General features: G+C 41.6%; 1 protein-coding gene across 1 annotated transcript in view; it reads right to left on the reverse strand.

The window, feature by feature from the left end:
• The window catches only part of galnt1 (UDP-N-acetyl-alpha-D-galactosamine:polypeptide N-acetylgalactosaminyltransferase 1), a 38,400-nt gene that overhangs the window by 15,292 nt on the left and 8,537 nt on the right, over positions 1-14,571 (reverse strand). Inside the window, exon 2 of the mRNA XM_041044937.1 lies at positions 7,696-7,806. The gene's annotated coding sequence lies outside the window, so the exon portion shown is untranslated. The remainder of the gene's footprint in view (positions 1-7,695; positions 7,807-14,571) is intronic.

A 14,571-nucleotide genomic window follows, 5' to 3' on the forward strand; every position in this document is an offset into this window, starting at 1 on the left:
ATTTCTATCTTACATCACTCCAGAAGAAAAAGAGTAAATCTATGAGGGCATTTTTCTCGGTTATGTTAGTGTCTGGCACCAAGTACATCGAACACTGACATTTGTGTTTTAGAGTGGCTGTTTTATGGTATCTAAGCGATGCTTTAGTTGCTTTCAAGTGTCAAACGAAGTTAAACGACGGAAACAGATCTACTGTATCAGAGTTCTCAAATACCCTGCAGGGTACAAGCCAATCTACCCTTTGTACATTTAACATATCAAATCCCTGTGTGCTAAAGTGCAGTCAAACACACACCACCGCAGGTAAGCGCGCACGCACACACACACACAGAGCAGAGAGAGGAGCTGTGATAGTAATTGCTTTTCTTTGGCAGGCAGCGAGAGACAGACACAGCCACATTAAAATTCCTCTGCTCCCCTTTCCTTCTCTCCTCCAGCACCATCTCTCCTCTCTTTGGCTGATTCTCTGCCTCAATGATCCCTCAGGTTGCAGCAGCAGAAGGGAGAAAATTAATTTGGCCACGGTGATTTCTCCTGTGCCCCTGGGAGGAGAAAAAAAAGGTGGTTGTGCATAGCTAGCTTAGCTTAGCTTAGTTTAGCTTAGCTTAGCAGCCACGGAGGATGCAGAATTGCAGAGCAGCATTTCTAAATTCCACCTGATAGGATTCTGGTAGTATAAAATGCAGAGTATAGCAGAAAACAAGAGTGAATATCTGTCTGCTCTCTAAAAGTTTTTAGAGAACAGTCTTTTCTCAGACTTTTGTGCCTGCAGAGCCAAACAGCTTCAATGTCCTGACAAAGCAGTAGTTTGCCCAGTTCTACCCAGGTAGAGCTATGCACAATAAGTATCTACCCAGCAGCAGAGCATAAAATCCACACTAACACGTATGTTTATGGAGTTGTAAGCTCTCTCTGAGCAGAGATATCAAATAAAATATGCAAACATACATAAGAACGACTTGTAATGAGAGGTGAGGTGATGAGAGGTCATACAAAAAAAACAACAACAATACTGTATTCAGATGAAAAGCTACTGTGAAGTGTGTCATGTAATTCATCGGAGTTTTGTAACCTTGCAAGATTTTATCTCTCAGGCTGACACAAAAGAAACTGGAGCAAAGAAACCACCAGTAGATGAATGCACAAATGTGATCTCTAGTTCCCCAGGGAAGAAAATAATTCAATCAAATCAATTACATTACAGCAATGAGCAACGAGGGGTGCAAGTACACAAGTGCATAATGTTACATCAGTTTACAAATCCCCACCCTGGAACTCAGTAAGCAGCAGGTTGAATCACATTTAAAATTTGACCTTTGGTTTACAAGTCTTTTGGTGAACTGGCATCTAGATGAAGAACCATGCCTGTCAGATCATTTGACACTGGCCTTTTTAACTTTATCAGCACTTAGCTTTGCTGTCCCTCACCTCTGGAACTACATCCTAAACAATCTCAGACACAATGAAACATGAGATGGCGTCCTGTGCAAGTGTGTGTCCAATTTTGTAACCTCTTTGGTACCTTTTCCAGTATAAACACCAACCTTGTCAAGACCAGGGGTAGGCATGACTTGACTGTGTCCACAAAGAATTGAATTCAGTGCAACATACACACACATTCAGTGTGTGTATGTGGAGGAGAGGAAAATGGTTCTCTAGGTTCTGTAGTGTTATCCTCGTCTTGAGTGTTATTAGCGCATCATGTTCACACCACTGACTGTGGTTGTGTTTCACACACACAGGTGTTACTCCTAGTGCTGTAAGTGTAGAGCACATGGGTGATGGCTGAGTGCTATTACAAACTGCCATGCTGTACTGCATGTTACTGTATCTCTTCAAGGTTCTCACACTTGCTTTTTTATAAATCTACTTTCTTTGATGTACGACCTCTGTATTTTTCTGTATTAAGCTGCAGTAAAGCACCCAGGTTTTCTCCATTTTACAGGGTTCCCACCAATTCCCTGACACACTTAAAATTCAAAGACAGTCAGGAAAACAGCTGAAAACCCACATAAAACAAAATAAAAACACAACGCAGTAGTTACAAAACCCATTCTCATATATTCCTGTGAGATAACCATTTGGAAAATTCACAGATCCTCCTGGATATCCTCAAAGAATTCATCAAATTGCTCGTCTCACTGTTTGGATCACTCCTCTCAAAATTCTTGAAATTCCAGGACCAGTGGGAAGCCTGATATTCAGTCCTTGCTCTCCAGTCTCTCGCCTCTGACCGCTGTGTGATTGTACCAGCCTGGTTTGACCTCCACACAGTAACACGACACAACCTGATAACACAGCAGAAGCTTGAATATATCTCTCTCTTCACTTTTCCTGTTGCTTAGACAGAGCTAGGCACGTATGCCAAACATATAACAGCGCACTCTGACGGAGACAGACACCTACATGGAAGAACTCCGTCAGAGAAAAACACACATATATTCTTGCTCACAAAGTCGTGTCAAAACGCTGTCAGAGGGATGTCAACTGGTTTCCCCGAATGCTATTTGATCACAGTCGATGTAAGAGAAGTAGACAGCAGCGCTCCAAGCAGCAGCAGAGAAGATTTATATGCATGTACATTGACTAAATGCACACATACACACACACTTTCCCACTGCTGTCTCTCAGCCATGCCTCTCCACTCACTGTTATTTCTAATCAGGCATGGCAGAGGACACCTCAGGTCTCCTCTGTGTTCACGGCAGCCCTGGGCCCTGCTTCTCTGCGTGTGTTGAATTTGTGTGAGTGTGTGTCAGTTTAGTTTATATTGGGCGCTAGCCTCTTTGAAGTCTCTTTTAAACAGCTTGGCTCCCTATGACATTAAACAGACACAGTTCTCCATCCCTACATCTCTGCGCTCTCTCCCTAATCCATTAACATATCACGTTCCCCCCATCTTTCTTTTATATCTCCATCCTGGGCATCTTGCTCTTTCTCTCTCAGCCACCCCACCCCCACTCCCATGTTCGTCTCTTAGTGATGTCGTCTCTTTTCAAGAGCCGGTTGCCATCACTACTTCCCCACAAGAACACAATTTCCCCCTTCACATCCTTCTCTGTGTCTCTCTTCACATCCCCTCCTCTTCTCTTCTCCACAGGCCTAATCCCCCTTTAGAGATTGCACAACCAGAGTTTCTCACAACCACTCGGAAAAACTCCACAAGAACAAGAGGATCCAGAGCTTCACTCGCTTCACAATTTATGACTAAGAGCGAGGAGCCTCCCTTCTGGGGATTTTATGTTTATATCTGTAAATGAAAATAAAGAGGAAGAGAGGGAGATAGTATTTATATGAGTGAGTGCAAATGAGAGAGAAGGATTTGTGTGCTGTTAATCAACACAAAGTTTGTGCTGCTATTTCATATAATAAACAACTAACATAGTTTATTTGTTTGCTCTCTGTACAGCCTAGTTTATTCTTTATACGATGGCTTTTACTTTAACCACTTCCTCCGTCATAAACAAGAGTGTAAAAATGGATGCTGCTGTGTAACACATCTACGACGGGAAAACCAAAGATGAAGTGTGCGAAGTGTCCTTGGGTCATGTGGGCTTGATAAGCTCAACAGTTTCCAAGACAACACTGATGAAAGTGGTGATTTTCTGAACAGTCGCAATGCTTCTCTCAACTGGAGCAGAACAAGACACAGGCTAATATTAGGGAAGTGAAACAGAACAAGGTGGCCTGAAGCCCCGTCTCCATTGCTCTCTATGGAATAGCTGAGGTACACAGCCGCTCCTGGCAAAAAGGCTGGGGTCACTTCATTTCCAGGTCACAACTTTGACTGCAGAACTCAGACTGGACCGATAGAGGAAGGAGAGCAAGACAAGAACTGGCACAAAGAAAGACAGAGAGAAAAACATGCCATCAGTTCAAAGAAAGAAAGGCGGAGAGAGAGAATATATGGCAGTGAGTCACTAGCCAGGATCTGTAAGTCTTACCACCCCGGCTGAACGTTTCCATGGGGAAACCCTGATTTGTGTACATTATGTTTTTCCACTTGATATTAGAACATGTTGTTGAGTTGAGAGCGGGGCATTTGCTCTGGACGGTAATGTAACTGGGTGTAGATCATGAATAATATATTTCTCATAACTGCAGGTTAAGTTTACAGACATATATTTAAGCCATACTTCTTAAAAGTGCTATGTGTTTATTTAAAAAAAAAAACTGAAAAAATGGTCACCATTTTTTATTTTATTTTTATGGTATTTTTGCATTTATTTGATAACCCGTGGAGAGAAACAGGAGAGGAAGGGAGAGAGAGGGGATAACATGTAGGAAAGGGCACAGGCGAGATTTGAACCTGGCCTGCAGCAGTAAGGACTAACCAGGTGAGCTACCAGTGCACCCCAGTCACATTTTTTTAACCCTAAAAAATGATATCAGTAATGGCCTCAAACACCAAATAATTATGGGACTCTATTGCACTTGTACTCCCTTTCGCTACAATGGCAAACACCATTTTTTGAGAGAGAGAAAGAGAGAGACAGGCAGAGAGAGAGAAAACTAAGTTTAAAAACTCAGTATTAAAAAAAAGGCAAAGAGTAAAACAGAAAGAACTGCCCATGGCAGCGTAAAAGTCCCAGCTGAAATTGATTACCAATGCAAAGCTTGGCACGGGCACAAAGTGGAATTAAACACTTCAATCTCCAATCACTCGGGCATTTTCAGCCAAAATCAATACACATTACTGTCACAGGGGTGTTCCCTTGACGGTTGGAGAGAGCACAGCTGCATGGCTACACCAAAAAACCACAGACACACACAGGCACACAGCACATGTATAAAAATAAATAAATTACAACAGACATACGAACGGTCAAACCACAGCATCATGCTTCTTGGGCTGTGTGACACAAGTGTGCTGTAATTGTGCATTTAACAACTCATAATTCCACATTCTATCTTCCATTGGTATTTATTTCTCCCTCTCAAACAGACATTATTTCACCTCACAAACATGCAAAGGTAGGGAGCAGAGGCTTGTATGACACTGACACTGAAGAAAAAAGCACAATATAACAATTTACACAATTAAGACACCACCACATACTGTGTATTAACTGTTGTCAAGACACTCACACACACCCCGATCAAATCATAATACTTACAGTCTGAGCTGTTTGACCCTGCAGGTTTGTGTGCCTGGCCTCTGCTGTATATCAGCTGCTCTCGGCTCTGCTACTCCTACTACAACTCGTGCCAGCCAGGCAAGATTTACAAGGCTCTGGCATCACAGCAGGCTTTCCCTGCCTACTAACCACTTTAACAGTCTACTTTGACTTTTTTTTTCTGAACATAAAAATGTTAAAGACATTACATTGTGCTTTTATTTTCTGGTCAAGAATTTGTTCCTATGTAACAACAGGATTTGTGGCTATTTGAATCCTTTTTATGGTACCATGAACAAATAGGTACAATGTTTAAGACTCTAAAACCTGTGTTAAATCTCAAGTAATGCAATTTTAAGAAGTTGTTTTTCTTCATGAATTGTTAGTATTACTTGTACTGGGAAGTCATTAAGGAGAGAACGGGGAGACAGCTATGACTCGCTAGAAAAAAACATTTCAATTCCAGGCCTCCATTGGTTAATTTTCATTTTATCACAGTATGAAAATCAACTGGCAGAGACCTGAAACTTGATTCGGCTTGGCAATCCTTTACAGTAATCACGTTTAGCTTTGTTCAAAAGTATGCATGACCTTTTAGCACCTAAATCCTGGAAAAATACACAATAACCAAACATGGTCACTGCTAAAAGGATAATGTGCTTGTGGCAGCTCTGTGCATTAAAAATGGCTCTGTTCAGCAGCCTAGTATTGTTATACTGTTGTTGTTTGCATTATTATACTATTATAAATCATAAGAGAACAATGAGTTTAAATCAATATGCCACCCACAACCACCCACATCAGATTTTATCCAAATCTGTCTCAATACAATCACACTAAATTAAACAACACTAAGGGATAAGGAATTGTGTTTTGCATTGGTTGTGCTTTGAAAATCGAAGCCCCTGACCCAGGCAGTATTATAGCATCGACTCTCTACAATGAACTGCATAAAATCTCTTTCTCTTGAATGTGCTATCCTTGTCTTATCCTTGTTTGAGCCTCCTAAACAGCATCCAAAAACCAAGCAATTTGTTGTATACACTTTAGAGAACATTCAAATACTATGTATATATAATATATAATGCCCCTGCCTAGTGTAAGAAGTAAGGAAACCTAAAAGAACATGCCTGATTAACACAGTCCAACAACTGCAAGAGTTGAGTAATGTATAAACCCTCGTTGCACACAGGCAAGCTGGTACAAGCTTGACAAACACAGGCAGTCTAATTCTCAGCTAGCAGGGCAGCAAAGTGAGATCATCCATAAACTGGAGGTCCCAGATTCAAAATATTGGTCAGCAAACATCTGCAATGTGCCAAAGACCCAAGCAAAACAGCTGATCACTAACTATGGATTTGGTTTGTACTGTATATTTATGCTGTGTTGAATCTTGACTTGTTTGTACCCTGAGCTCATTAAAGTAATTTATATCAACTTTTGTTGTCAGAAGATAGGTAGAGAGGTTGGAAGTGTTTTCTAGTTTATTTTAAAACAATACTCACATGCCCATATGTATAGCGAAAAAGTTTTTAGTCACTGTAATATTTCCTCCTGGTCATACTGGCCATCAAGAAATCCCATCTTATAACTATTTCAGTGTAAGTAATGGAAGGGGGGGTTCTACAGTCCTTGTTCTGTGCAAAAATGCATTGTGAAATCTGGCTTTTTCCAAAGTTACAATCTCAAAATTCCCTCTTTGTGTCACTATTCTTTCACTGCAGCTCAGCAAGGCAAACGCTATCCTGGGAAACAAAAGAAGGGATTCTTTTCTTTACAACAAACACAGTAACCTTGGAAGATACTCTTTTAATTCATCTAGCTTCATCTTCACGTGAACTTCACAATGGATTATTGCACAGAACAAGGACAGAAATTTGTTAGGAAAGGATCTCTTCATGGCAAGTATGAACAGGAAATAACTGTGACCAAAACCTCTTTCACTGTGCATATGGGCATGTGAGTATTGTTTTAAGATAGACATGAAAATGGACGGAACAGAGGGTGCACTAAAAACTGGACTGTCTGTAAAAGGAATGGGTGTATGGATGAGCCTCATCTTTCAATGGAAAATCACTGGGGCATCATTGTTAAAGGACCATGCCAGAGTTATTTGCATGTCTCTTGGCTCATTTACAGCAATTTCCATGTACTACTCATTACATTCCAGTTCTCCTTCCTTCAGTGTAGTTTCTTTCACAAGTACCCAGCATGAAAATCAACTTGTGCAGGCTTGAAACCTGCATTCATCATAGATTACATGATGTCTGCATTTGATTTTGTGCAACTGTGATAATGCAGTGCAAATTTGACAAATCTATCTGCCCTTTACACTACATTGCTAGAGTCATGTTACTTTGACAACCATAAAAGCTGTAATGCTGCCTTTTTTAGGCGAATAATCAACTGATAAGCCTGTTAAGATAAGAGTCTCTCTGTGGAATTATATGATGATGATATGATCATATCATGCTCATATTATGCTGTTTTACCAAATTCTGTGGCCCAAAGTTCAGTGTTGTGCCTGAACTAACATGTTGCTTTGTTTCATATAGCCCCATCATTGGTGCACACATACCTGTCCAAGACTAAAGATGTCTCTGGTCAGATGTGCAGGGTGCTCCACCAGCAGAGGGGGCGGAGCGTCAGAGATCCCGCTACCTCCTTCACTTGTCACTCAGACATGCTCCTTGAAGAAACAAGAGAGAGACAGACACAGAATAAACATTTGTTTTGCTACAGAAGAGAAAAAGCAGCATTTACGCTTCTGTAAAACTTGTGTGATCTTAAAGATCTAAGTTAGGAACACTCTAAGTGAACTCCCTGTTCATTTCTCTCTCATACATTGCAGTTACAGTATGTGAAGTGGGGGCTGTGGTTTTTCCAAACAGCTTTTTAGAAGAGACCAAAGAGCGTTCTCATCTCACCTTGGGGACACAAAACCTCAACACAACCACAGGAAGACCAGTGAGAAGCTGTCACTCAGCAGCCTCAAACACACTTCCTCACTGTGCACGCACAATAATAGCACTCATCGTTCTCACATATTCACCCAGTCAGAGTCACAGTGTCACGAGGCATGTTTCCAGTTGCACCAACACTTCCCGGTATTAATGGAAATGCATCATCAAATGTGTCCGAAAAGCAGACTTTGAAAAGGTGTCAGTCATTTACAAAATTGTCGGCATAGCTCTGTATCTCTCTGAATTGTGTTGTAAATCCATCTCTCTCCTCCTTCCGCACCCACCCAAAGGTTAAACTTAGCCAAAGGCACTCTGCCAGCCTTAGAGCAGGATAAAAAGCGAGGGAGGGAGAAGACAGAGGGATGAAGGGGGAGGGAAATAGGGATGGACAACTGACAGATACTCAGAACCGCTCATTTCACTGGATTAATCTGCTATTTTTGAAAAATCCGCAGAGAATGAAGATGAGAGTGAATATGACTCAGTGTGAGTGCATGTGTATGTGTGCACATGTGCGCGTGTGCATGAGTCTGTGTGTCCTTCAATCTGGTCCTTGGCCTACTTTAAAGCCAAGTCATCATTCTGGTCCACTGGGACTTCATATTGCCAGCCAGTGTATGTTTGTATATTAAGAGTCTGTGTTACAAGAAGAGCCATACCATAAATCTCTTCCTGCCAGCCCACACACTCCCGCATTAACGAGTGTGAGGAGGCTGTGCTGCAGTGCAGGTATGCTTCAGTATGTGAAGGGTCCTGGCCACCAAAGGTGTCTGTCTATCTCCTCCTGGGTGACTCATCATGCCTCATCTCCTCCCTGCATTTCTCTCTCTGTCTCTGTCTGTCTGTCTGTCTGTCTGTCTTACACACTCGTCACAAACTGTCTCTCTTTCCATCTCTCTTTTCTGTCCCTTTATCTTTCACACACCTCCGCAATGTTTGAGTGGAATGTAATCCATCTGCAAATTGGAAGCAGGACAAGCAAGAGCTTCTATAAATACTCATCAGATTCCCCTGACAATCACAAAATAAACCTACAGAACCACACACAACACTGCAGCGCAAACAGCATCCCATCTCTGCCTCTGTCTGCAGAGCAAGCCTCTTCCTCTGCCCATTTCATGCTCTAGTCCTTGCATGAGTGCTGTATGTTGAGGAGGAACTAGACCACGAGAGCAACCACTCTATTGTCTTTCTCTAGAGGGTGAGAGTAAACATTGTTAAACAGGATTTGGCAGTATTGTACTTCACTATTGCTGTGCTATTAAACCAAATTTGAATTTGAAAATTTGAATGAGAGAGAAATTCAGAGTTTGTGTCCTGATCTGGGCTCTGGTCCAGCAGTGCAGCAAAGCTGAGAGGTTTTCCAACATATGCTACTAACTCAGCTTTTCCTACACCTGGGCATTAATTGTTCTTTTATTATAAGAAAGAGACTGACTGACAGTGGCCTCTCTTGTATGCTTGGGTTCTGAGGAATCCCAGCTCACCATTGAAGTGACTGATTAAATTATGAATAGTGCATAGGTTTTAATGAGGAGAATTTTATTGCTGAACACAGGATGTATAAGAGGATGCCTGTCTGTATGTAGGTTCGCATGTGGTTTAGGTTCAAAACTAAACAAGTACTAGTTAAAGAAAGATGAACTAAAACCTGACCAGCATCTTTATGCACTACACTAGGAAGATGGAACGTGCCACTCTGAGAGGGCTGGGGTGGAATATTCCAAGTGGTACTGGCATTTTTAGCATTTATAAAAATTTAAACCCTCACCTCATACTGTTAAAAACACAAAAACTTGCTATAATAGCTACTGCTACACTAAGACAGACCTGATTTCAAACACAAGCACACACAAGTGCGCTGACTTTCCACACCAAGACGCACACGGCTCCTGCACCTAATATCTCACGATGTGATGTCTCAGTGGTTAGGGTAACAGATGGACACTTAGTCAGATGTGTAATGCAGAGCAAGTGAGCAGAGGTGGACCTGTCCAAACAGTGAGCTGTGCCAGTGGAACATGACATTATGTAGGCCAACACTGCACTGACACAAGCATCCACAGATCAGAACGAGAAATCTACTGTGTGAGTATGTTCGTGTGTTCAGCTTTTTGCAATTTAAAAGGCTAGGTGGTGTTGTGAAGGCTAGTAACTCAAATGCATGAGCTCATCCTGACCTCTGCATTTGTTAGTCTGGCTCAGTCGCTGGTCTTTTGGATTTATGACAAGAATTGCCTCAACCCAGACTGAATGGAAAGAGTTGGGGGGGAGATTAATAACAGGGAGTGTTCAGTAGGGTCAGAGATAGAGGCAAAAGTAGGGTGGAATGATGAGGACCCAGCCTTTTGGCTGCTGCACTGCATTCTCTGCATTGATTTGCAGCTGGCCACAGCTGGAACGAAGAGAAGCAAGGAGGGATGACAAAGACTGTAAGAAGCAGAAAACTTTTTTTCTCCAGATACCAACTCTGAGACCTACACTCAGTGTATCTGCCAATACAGAACACCTCTATGGTACCAGTGGTCTGTAATCCCAAACTTAAAATCAATATAACACTGCCTCACTGTGCAGAACTGTAAGTGCCTAAGTGTAAGTGTAAGCGTGGATGTTCACACATCCATTTTTAGTGCATTTTTAAATTATATTCTGCCTGAAAGTGTATGAGATTTCATACTGACTATGCATCAACGTAAGTTAAATTTTACCATATCCTGACTTGAGGGCTTAATGTATCAAAATAAGCTTACTGCAGCAAATGAATGGAGAAGAATAGTATATAGTAGAAAATAGTAGAAAAGTATATTTACTGTGGATCAGTCATGTCTGGCTAATATCTCACCCCCTTAATAAAGCTGGTATTGGCACTCATACCTGATGGGTGTTTTGGGATTGAAGAAGAGACATCTGTAACAGTAAGAGTGGTGGTCATCATAGGACCAATCCTGGTGTTTTCTGTAATAGACTAAAGAGGAAATCTCTGCTAGAAAGCACAATTCCTCTTTCAGCAAGTAGAAATCACTTAACACACATAATGTGGTTTATCTGTGTTTGCACTCACATAACACCTTGCAAACTAAAGTTGTATTGATAACTCATGAGGGCTCTGAGGTTTTAAAGCAGGACTGGAAGTGAAACAACCTTTGTTCTGGACAATTTGGAGGGTGGTGTGGGCTGAGCTAAAACTAATAGACAGTCAGATCAGTCCTTCACAATTCCCAAAGTTCAGAGAACACACTGTGACCAACCAGCCATGGTCAAGCATTAAACCTAACTGTTCCCCTCTCTCTCTCTCTCTCTCTCTCTCTCTCTCTCTCTCTCTCTCTCTCTCTCTCTCTCTCTTTCTAAAGGCTGCCAGAGAAAGACACTAGAGAGAACTGAGACTGGTTAAGACTGGAAGAAAGGTCTCTTTTCTTAAGACCGTGTGATAGCTTGCTATGAGCATGTGTGTGTAATGTGAGCGTGTGTTTGTGTTTGGCTCCCAGCCAGGGTTTCTGTATGTGTTATGTGACTCTGTTTGTAGCGTATGTTGTACCAGAGGGACTCCAAAGATGACATCTTTGGTCTTAGCAACAACAAACACTGCTGTGCCAATCCTGTGCCAACTACACCTCCCCTCCACCTCTTTCCAGCAAATAGCTTCGACCTCCTGCTCTGTCAAACACCTCATGTCTCCAGTAGTGTGGGAAAGGAAGGCCCTTAGGAGCGTGCAGCACCTCATGCACGCACAAACACCAAATCCATGCTAAATAGAGACTAGAGGAAAGGCAACAAAAGATGACAACAACAGTATCACAGAAGCTGTAGCTCACCATTTCTGACAGCTTTCCAGGGGAAGCCCAGGGAGGAAAAACAGGAATGCCAGGAATAGAGCGAGGAGAAAATAGGTAAGAAGCAGCTGGTCCAACCTCCCTGGACACACCACTATGTCACTCTTATCCTGGATGAAACAGCTCCCACAACAAGCCTGTTTTGCTTTCCATAATAAGGGCGTGCTCTGGGAGCCTGTCACTTTCTAGATATACTGTATGTACTCACAGAGGGAGGCAGGAGAGGAAGAGGAAGAAAGAGGGACCAAAAGAACAGACAGAGAAGATAAAACAGATAAAACGAGAGTCACAGAGAGAAGGAGAGAGATCTGCTTCCTGTTTATGGAGAGTAGAGAGCACAGGAAACAGAACAGCAGGGCCGCTAGACCACTGTTAACAGGAATGACAGTGATGACAATACACACCACACAGACACACATATACTCGCTACCTTCCCTCCTCTGTGTCCTGAGTGATTACACTGAACAGATTTAGCTCAAAACTTTCCCATCTATCTCAGTGTGTCCTGGCAACATCTGGAGATTTGCAATTTGTTCTTGGTTCTCTATCTGCCTTGTTGTTCCTGCTCTGGCCAGCAGCCGTGTTAACAGGATCAGGCTTAAGTGCGTGCATGCCCCCAGCTGTGTGCTCAAACGCTCCCGGCAACATTCCGGTCCAGGACATACTTCCTCACAATCCTATGCAGCATGCAATCTCCTTCTCTTGCAGTGTAGTGGCAAAATGTGGATTCAGCACATTATGTATGCAATAGACTCTGTTTCAGCTGCGTACACTGCAAAAACGTTAATGATCCGAAAGTTAATTTTCTATGTAGCACTTAACAAAAGGCAAGGTACTTGTATGTGCTGTACATGTACGCAGGAGATCATTTTTAGAAAACTGCTTCCAAACTCTTTAAAAAGAAGTGAACACAGAATGCAAAAAAAAAAATCGAGCTGAAAGGAGAATAAAATCAAAAGAACTCTGCACGAGAGATTATGACAGACATTGCTCAAATCCTAGAATAATACAATCCCCTCACTGCAAATATTTTATTTAAGTCAGTTTTTACACCACAGGAAACAGTTTGCCTTTCCTTTAATAAATGAAATCAGGAAGATCACAAACTGCAACATGGAGTTAGTCCTAAATTCAGAACTCAGGTAACTGAATTAAGTCTTATAGATTTAAACAGATTGCTCCACAGGAGTGTTAAAAAACATGAGAGCTTGTTAACACTGCCAGCCAAAAGTTATAATATTTGCATTTTATAGACACATTTCTAATTTCTAATTTTACTAATTTCTTGGTGTTACATTGGACTTGTTTTCTGATTGTAACTCTAGGATGTCTGGAATGTTCATACAGCATTTCTTTTACTGATATTCATTCAAATCTCATCTCTTAGCTACCATTTGAAACTTGCCTAGTCCTTAATCAGTTCAAACAGGATTTTTCACTGTTCCTCTGTGATCCCTGCCACAAGAATTTACAAACTATGCTGTTTCTTTTCTAACAAAAACTGTGATGCAGTTTGTGCCATTTTTTTTCTTTCAAGAAAGAAATTGCTGCCATTTTTTTAAAACTGCAAGGCTCTGGCAAAAATCCTCAACTGTTTAATGGAGATTGTTGGGAGCAACACAGAGCCTGAAAATAAGCTCTGACTAATACTTTGATGGAATAAATCCCACAGAAAGTGGACTGACTACAAAGAAGTTGGACTGTTGATGTTGAGGACTGAATTGGTTAAAAATGGATTTGTAACAATCCTTCTGGATCAGACAATTCTGTGTAGAAAAAGGTGGTGATTGGAAGAATTTGTCATCATTACCTTGGTGGTGAAAACTGACATATTAAACTGTTATGTAATGCAAAGTAAAATGAGGAGCGCCATTAATGTAACACACCATCAGTAAGCTCAGAGCTAGGACGACATAATACATGTGTAGCAGACATCTAAAGACCCCAAGTAATAATAAAAAGCTAAGTGTGCTGAGTCACTGCAAGTGTGTTAACTTCCACTGCTTCATTCGCCAACAAAAAGCAAATCTGTTGTCCTTTCACAGAGGAGAGAGATATTTTTCATCTCACTCTTCACACAGTGCCATTAAAAGTGACTTATCAACAAAGACATCCTCTATTGGCTGCTGTCTGTCATTGGCAGTCAGCAGCATCAAGTAACCTGTGTGTCTGTGCATGCACGGTCCTCATTAATCCTGCTATTTAACACTACAGGGCCTGTTCAAGTGGTTTGGTCTATGAGACCATATTTCAAAAAATGGACACTCAATAGCCTATTGGCTGCTGCAAAGTGCACAATCAATCACCGGGCAAAGATTTAAATATACACATACAACTCAGCTTGCAAACACACACACACACACACACACACACACATTTCTTAACCAAGCTAGTGCTATCAATATTTCATTTAAGCAGCTCCGTCTTGTGGTCAATAGCCTCCAGACACACACACACACACACACATACACACATACACATACACACACTCCTACTCACACGACATAACCCCCAGTAAGCTTTCATTGTGAGATCCAAATTTTCTGCAATAACTCTGGCTTAATGACTGCAGGTGAAATCCACTATGAGCCCAAGGCATGACTAATCTGACCATCCTCTCTCCAATCTAGCCTCATCAAGAAGTCACACAGATTCTCTATT

Source organism: Toxotes jaculatrix, chromosome 8, assembly GCF_017976425.1.
Source record: "Toxotes jaculatrix isolate fToxJac2 chromosome 8, fToxJac2.pri, whole genome shotgun sequence".
Lineage (NCBI taxonomy): Eukaryota > Metazoa > Chordata > Actinopteri > Toxotidae > Toxotes > Toxotes jaculatrix.